Source organism: Siphateles boraxobius, unplaced genomic scaffold (assembly GCF_051911475.1).
Source record: "Siphateles boraxobius isolate OS27281-9 unplaced genomic scaffold, OSU_SipBor_1 16, whole genome shotgun sequence".
NCBI classification, from domain to species: Eukaryota; Metazoa; Chordata; class Actinopteri; order Cypriniformes; family Leuciscidae; genus Siphateles; species Siphateles boraxobius.
Genome location: NW_027508766.1, coordinates 10,579,263 through 10,587,745, shown reverse-complemented (window position 1 = coordinate 10,587,745; position 8,483 = coordinate 10,579,263).

Genomic DNA, 8,483 nt, shown 5'->3' with positions numbered 1-8,483 from the left:
AACATTTATTGTTTAACTTTTCACAAAACATGAAGTCTATCACAGTTACATGCCTTCAAGAGCTGTTGGATAAGGGCAGGTCCCTATCCATGCTTAAAGTTTATGTGGTGGCCGTTGCAGCGTTCGCTGAGTCGACGCGAGGTCAGTCAGTAGGAAGAAACAAGCTCGTCATCCGCTTCCTTAGGGGAGCCAGACGGATGAATTCCCCCGTGACCCCCGTAGGTTCCCATATGGGATATTTCATTGGTCCTGGAGGCCCTGAAAGCTTTCCCCTTTGACCCGATAGACTCTGTAGACCTTACACGCGCTATCTGTTAGCGCTGCGTGTCTTGAGTTCGGGCTAAATTACTCTAAAGTCATCCTTAAGCCAAGACATGGTTATGTCCCTAAAGTGTTGGGCACCCCCTTCAGAGCGCAGGTCATTTCTCTTCTGGCTCTTTCGGATAGTGAGGGTGATGTTAATCTGCTCTGCCCTGTCAGGGCACTGAGGGCTTACATTATGCGCTCCGCCCATCTTTCAGGCGTCCGGAAAAGCTCTTTGTCTCGTTTGGTGGGCCAATCAGCGAACAGAGGAAGTGTCTGAAAACGATGACGTTGATGTTGTGCGTTATTTTGAGTTGTAGTTCAGTAATGGCAGCAGAGAAAGATGCGAGTGAAGCCGTTCGGGCGGTTGTGGCAACGCTGCCGAATATCAAGAAGTTTAAGCCGGAGCAAGTTATGGCAGATCCAGAGTGACTCTGGGCAGGTCCAATAGTTTTAAACTTCAATAAAGTACCCGCCTACAAGGAAGTTAACGCTTGTCAATGGTGCGGTGCCAGACTCTATGTACAAAACAAATGTATGACATTCTGGTTGGACCAGGCTAGGACAACGTCCCACCAGTCCTTGTTTCAGTTTCTGATCCACAGACGACTGGTTTTGGGCATTTTTACTGCGTGATAAATATAAGCAGCACGGCACTACGGTTCATATGCTCATTGTCTCCAAATTATGACCAGAAATTGATAAATATTAAGTCTGCTGTATAAAACAAATAAAGAACCAATTTAAGAGAATAGTTAGTATGCGCGCAAACAGCAGGGAACTCTGTATATTCGTGCAGTGTGCGCATGTCAAAAAATCTATTCCTATTTGGAGCTTGAGACATATAGGCCTATAAACGCACACACAGAGGTGGAAAGTCTAGGGGTCAGAAAGTAAAAGTCCTGCCATAAGTTTATTCCACCCATGAACTCAGCCAGCTGATCTCACTAATTAGTTCTACCTTCTGGCTGAAAAACTGCTAATTAGCAAATCCAGGTGATTGGAACGAACTACTGAGGAGGACTTTTACTTTCTGAACCTGGACTTTCCATCTCTGCGCACACATCAACCCGATCACATGTAAACACTACATTCAGATTCATCGGAATTAATTCAGTCCGATTGAAACAAAAGTTGTGCATGTAAACGTAGCCGGTCCTCCAACGAAACGTATTTTCGAATATCGTACGTTGATTCATTATTGCCGTAACTTTTGAACGCTGTTTTTTTAACTGTCCTATCACAATAATTTATTATTGCCACGAACGGTTCTTATAGGACAAGGTCCTACTCTCTTTACGTAATGTTACACACACTAGCCCTATTGCTATGCCAGACCTTATTATACCTACTGTAGGGTTACGCAGCCACGAAAACAAAAAAAACAGGAATAGGCTGACAACAGCTAGTTTGTGTGCGACGCTACGAGTCACACTTTTCCAAATTCCACTGCGTCTGGATATGATCATTTCAGAGCAGCAGTCTTAAGCATGGTCTTAAGTGTCACAAATAAATGAAAATATTGAAAATATTTGTGTGTTTTCGTGAAATTAATTATAATAAGCATATGGGCCTCCGGTGAAGCCTAGGTCTAAAGAGGCATTTCAGTTAGGCTATTGATTTATTTCCGGGCATAGTGGGTCGTGTGACTGGCATACAAAAAAAAAAAGAAAATAGAAAAGGTTGAGAAACCCTGATGTAGAAAACTTTTGCTCAATATTTATATCTGTAGCACATTCTATCTGTCTATTCAGTAACTATATGTCCACTTTATTTCAATAGTTCACTTTAGACATTCTAACAATAAGTAACTTTGCAACTACACGTCAACTAACACCGTGTCCTAACTACACACGACGCAACGCCGCAACACGGGATAAAAGGTATCTTTTCCATGTTAATCAGAGTTTTTGTCCTAACCAGCCGACACGCGACGATTCAATTTTAGAAACTGTTTCTGTTTTTCTGCGATGTCGCGCTGGAACAACAAACACAAAGTGTGTCAATATGATAATATCAGGTACTGTTTATGTGCTTTATTTAATGTTAAAAGCATGTGACTTTGAATATCGTTTAGTGCTCCCAGCTTTGTAGCTGTAAAAGCAACAATGGATAAATCACCTCAGATCTTGAAATGAACAACTGGAAACAAGAACGTTCAAACTGTGAACAAACAAATGTAATTTGACAAAGATTGTTTTAGTAACTCAGTAGCCTATGTATTTGAATAATGTTTAAATGTTGTAATATTTGTGAATTTCATTATGTAGCCTACTTATCCATTTTCTTGTGATTGTCGTCAAGGTTACTCTCTGGTGCTGTGCACTTGCCGCGGGACTCCGCCCACACGCTGTTCTGATTGGCTGTGGATTTTAATTGATTTTTAGCATCTCTCATATTAAGGATAATTAAGTAGGCTACATAATCAAATTCACAAATATTACACATCATTAAAAATACATAGTATTGAGTTACTAAAACAATCTTTGTCAAATAATGCACTTGTTTGTTCACAGTTTGAACGTTTTTGTTTCCATTTGTTTAATTTCAAGAGGTGAATTATCCATTGTTGATTTACAGGCCATAACAATATGTGGTCTCTCTGAGAAAATATTTTCATCTAAAAAGTTCTTCAATCAAAGAGTTATTTTGTAAAAAAAAAAAAAAAGATTTTTTATTTAACCTTTATTTAACCAGGTTTGTCTCATTGAGATATAAAATCTATTTTTCAAGAGAGACCTGGCCAAGATAGCGGAAAAGATTAGGTCACAAAATCACAGAACAAACACAAAAGAGGCAAAGACAACTCAAGTACATTTCAATTTAAATAAAAGTGCCATTAATTAAAACATTTGCACGTGTGGATCGACTCATGTTCTATAGTTTTAACATAACCTTTAAAATCATTTAAGGAAATTAGACATGGTAGTTTAAGTGTTTTCTGTAAATCATTACAAGTAGAAGGTGCAACAAACATGAAGCCTTTTTGAACAACTCTGTCCGGGCTTGAGGTACATTCAATGAAATAGTTTTCTGGGACCGTAAACCATAGGTACTCTGTGTAAAAGTAAGAAATTCAGATATGTAAAATGGAGGCCTGCCTATAATGCCCTTACATATAAAGATAATAAAGGTGAGTAAGCCCGCAATTTGACAGAGAAGGCAAATTCACTGTGGAGTAAAGTGTACAGTGATGAGTGAGGGGTCTAGCCTGGCAAGCCAGACCTATCAAGATGTTAGGTCTGGGAACTCACAATTGGCATACCTCAATCCGAGGGGCGGGATAAACGGTTGTCTTTCAAATTCCCTCTGCACGCAATAGGACAGCGCTACAACCAAGCAGAGCAACGAACGGCTGTGGCTGAGTGAGTCCATGCGTTTTTCCACCAGCTGAGCTATTTGATATATTAAACTTTTGCCGTATCCGGTCGTCAAAACTCCGAACATATCTTCCTTTTTTAAGAATGACTTAAGTGACGTTCTCTTAACTCCAAGTCATCCAGAGTCGCGGCCAAAGCCAATTCGAAAGACCGCTGTTCGCCAGCAGCATCTTCTTTGTTTTCAAGTAGCAGGGAAATCACGCGGAACTATGCGTGGAACCGTCACAACTCTGCCGTCATTATGTTAAGCCCGCCCACCAACTCTATACACGATGTGAATGGCCTGACCAGAGTTTGGTTTTTCCAGCTCAAAATCTATGGAGAGTTGCTAGACCTCCCTTTCTGCAAAATAATTTTTGCTGCCGCTAGGGTGTGTCTAGATTTCTAGGCTATGAGGGGTCTGCAATTTGAAATAAATCTTAAAGCTCCATGAAACACAGCATCTAACATCTGAAGATACTTTGTTGGGGCATTCATGTACAACATATCACCATAATCAATAATAGAGAGAAATGTGGCATAGACTAGCCTTTAGCCTATCTAGTAAAAAAAGTAAAACAAGATTTGTTCCTAAAGAAAAAACCTAGCTTCAATTTCAACTTTTTTACTAGATTCTGTATATGAAGCTTAAAAGAAAGATGATCATCAATTAAAAATCCTAAATATTTCTAAGATGAAACTACCTCAATTGTTTTACCCTGATCAGTAACAATATTCAGGTCTAGCTCATTTTTCCTTGAGTTTGAAAAAAACATTACTTTGGTCTTCTCTGCATTAAGCACAAGCTTTAATTGATAAAGCTGTGCTTGCACTATATCGAAAGCAGTTTGCAAGCATTCATATGCCTTCCTAATGGTAGTTGCACAACAATAAATAACCGTATCATCTGCATAAAAATGGAAAAATGCATGTTGGACATTTTCCCCCAGACAGTTTATATAAATAGTGAATAAAAGTGGCCCCAGAATGGAACCCTGTGGGACCCCTTTACAGATTGATAAATATTTCGACGTTAGGCCATCAACTTGCGTAGCTTGAGTCCTATCAGCAAGGTAGTTTATAAACCAGCCCACAGAATGCTGAGACATACCTATACTGATCAGTCTCTGAACTTGTATGCTATGGTCAACAGTGTCAAATGCTTTGTACAGATCAAATGAACAGAGACACGCAGTGTTTCTTGTCATCAAGTGCTTTGACCATATCATTAACTACTTTTATAGCAGCAGTGGTAGTGCTGTGTTTTTTTCCTGAAACCAGATTGATGCTTAGATAAAATTGACTGAGGATTTAAATACTCTTTTACTTGTTCAAAGATTCCATCACTTTGGCCAATGCTGGAAGTTTGGAAATGGGTCTGTAATAGACCAATAGACTGTAATAGATCACAATAACCAGTGAAAGATTAAAAAAAAAGTAAAAACTGTTCCCACAATATCAAAAAGAAAACAGATCACAACATGGGTTGCTTAAAAAGGTATTTTAATCATGATTTAATTAATGCCATGTGCTCTTAGCATTTATTCTAGCAAGTGGAGTTTTTGGCTAAAAGTTTAACATTGTCAATTCTGTTACCTCGGTTACTCTGTTGTCATTGCCTAATTTGTTGTAACAGAGTTGACAAACAATACAAAAAGAAATCCGGTTTTTTTTCCGTTAAAAGTGAAAAAAGAAGTAACGTTTTTGGCAAGTAATGAATTATTAAAATGGAATATGTTTTCAATAAGATACTGGAAAGAATATCTGATAGTGAACAGTTTTTTTTTTTTACTTTTTTGAAATGCAAAATGTATCCCCAATAATAGAATCACTCACATGTTTTTCAGTGTGTGGGTGGGACAACGAATGAGATCACAGCAAAGCAAACCACAACAGTCCAACGATCCAGTTAAAAACATTTTAATATCCTTTTCACTTGGATATATAGCGAAGAAAAGACCATCGCAACTTCTTTCATGCAGACTTTACAATTAGTTCACCCCAAAAGCGAAAACTCACCCTTGCATTGTTCAAAACTTTTGTTCGACCCCTAAACGAAACACGAAATCAGATGTTAGGCACTTACCATTCACTTTCATTATCTGAAAACAGATCCAGTGAAAGTGAATGGAGACTGAATCTTTCAGTCCCCAACTTTCTACTAAGCAACTTATTTTGTGACCCATGGAATAAAGAAATTCAGGCAGGTTTGGGACAACATAAGGGTGAGTAAATATTAACAGAATTTACATTTTTGTGGAATTATACCTTTATGTAGGAAGGAACCAGTGGGAATGGGTGCCCTGTTCACAAACACTAGTGACTGGTGCCCCCTATTGCTGATACACATAGCTATGTCAATAGAAAAATACAATCCCAGAACGGTGATAACATGATTAGAACCAGCACTAATACAATTGTAAATTAAATGTGACCCTTGTCACGTGTTGATCTAAACAATACCGTTGTAATGGATACTTGACCTGTGGTGCTGAACCGGAAATAAAGTGAATGAGTTCACCCCCAGTAAAATGACTGTTGTGTATGTGACATGGTATCAGAACAGAAGTAAGTCTATTGTTACTTTAATACACAAGGAGTAAAACATTGTATGGCGGCCAAATATTTTCCAATGGAGGTTCTACACTATAAGCCACCCGAGCCGTTCGATTTTGACTGTCCTAATGTGAGCGCCGCGTGGAAGAAGTGGCAGCAACGTTTTGCCCTGTTCCTCACAGCATCGGGAAACAGTGACGCATCTTCAGAGAAAAAGGTTGCTATTTTGCTCACAATACTGTGTGAGAGAGGATATGATATATATAGTAACTTTAGGTGGGCCCCGGCTGAAGGTGATAGAGACGCGGAAAATTTTAATGACTTTGATACTGTGCTCAGAAAATTCGAGCAATATTCCAACAGGAGGATTCCAGTAATGGCTCTGCGTGCACAGTTTTGGGCATACAAGAGACCTGAAGGCCAGGGTTTAGAACCATTCGTGAATGATCTCAGAACGATGGCAAGTAACTGTCAGTTTACTGATTTAGAGACCACGCTACAAGACAAATATTTTTTTTTCATAAAAGATCCGGCAATGAAAATGAAAGTAATGGGTGATGACGGCAATGCATCCCTTGAAGTAGTGACACAGCGAATGCGCACATTTGAGAGCGCTAAGTAGGAACTTGATATGATACAAGGCAAGTCGCCGCAAACCCCTGACAAGTCAGTTCACACTTTAAACACCTACACGCGAAGCAGAGACCGTGGATGTTATCGAGGACGAGGGAAACAGCGCATGCAGTCAGTACAAGCTAGTAACCACCTGTAGAGTGGAGCTACCGCTAAAGCAACTCAGCACATGTCCAACGCATGCAGCAAATGTGGCACAACGCATCAACCTCGCAACTGCCCTGCGTATGGTAAGGAGTGTCGTCGCTATAAGAAATTAAACCACTTTGCAGATCCATGTCAAGCCAGAATGCCTAGCTATCGTAGCAGAGGTTGTGGTCGTGGAGCATCAACTGAACACAGTCAAGCCTGATTTCAAACATTTCTTTATAGACTCAATGACACATGATCTCAGTGTAAGGAACTCAGCTTTTTGGAAATATTAATAATCAATAATATCTTGTTATTATTAATTATAAATATTTGGGTCAGTTAATTGGATTAACTTGATCTGGCTGAATTAATATTACAATCAATTAATCAGTTCTTCCAACGAACTCTTTTGATTATTAATTTATTCTAAGAAAAGGGTATCTTCCATGGCCACCGAAGAATAATTATTTCTTCGCCTGTACAGTACTTTGAGCCAGTAGCAAAAACCGTGATCGTAAAGTGACTTGTACATAATATGTATTTGGTTCTGTTTTGTTTGCAATACAAGTTTTATTAACTAAATATAGATATTTATATGAATATAAATAAACTAAACAACATACACACATGAATACATAAATAGGTTAGTGATAGGATGAAATTGGAAACCGGAAGAGGGTCTATGAGAAGAACCATCAGAATTTCATTTTCACATTTCATTGAATTGAATACTTGCATTTGTAATGGGAACAATTCTTGAAGTTGTTGAAAATTGAAGTCGTTGATGGTTCCGGCAGTGTCAAGTGGAAGTTGGTTGAGCGTTCTCTTTCTCCAGGAACGCATGACTGGTTTGGTGAAGGCCTGGGACTCTGTTGAGGCCACGCCGAGCACCCAGGAGAAGTGAGGAAGTCGGAAGGATGGGTGATTGGAGTCGTTGTTGGTTGGAGTCTTTGTTCCAAAACTCTTGAGATTGTCCTTGGTTCTTTGTGAGAGAGTCATCTCTCTCCTGCCTGTGCCCATATCTGGTTGGATTGCGGCCTGCTGGGCCCTGGGGCCCCCGTGGAGGGGGAGGGGGTTCCCCAGAATCACAAGGGTGCTCAAGCAAGCTATGACTTTTTCCTCACTATTGAAAATGAACCAACTATCTTAGGTCGTCAAGCATGCTCTGGTCTTCGACTCATTCAAAGAGTAGACAACATTGAAAAATCACTAACTCAAGAAGATCTGATTGAACAGTACCCGGATGTGTTTAGTGGTCTTGGAAAATTCACAGAACCATATGACATTAAGTTGAAGCCCAATGTGTCACCTGTAATTCACCCGCCGCGCAGAGTGCCTTTGAGTCTTCATAATCGTCTTAAAGAAAAGCTTGATGATATGGAAGCAGCCGGCGTCATCAGTAAAACATCAAAACCCACAGACTGGGCCAACAGTCTTGTGGTAGTGGAGAAAAAAGATGTCTCACTTCGTTTATGCCTAGACCCTAAAGATCTGAATTGC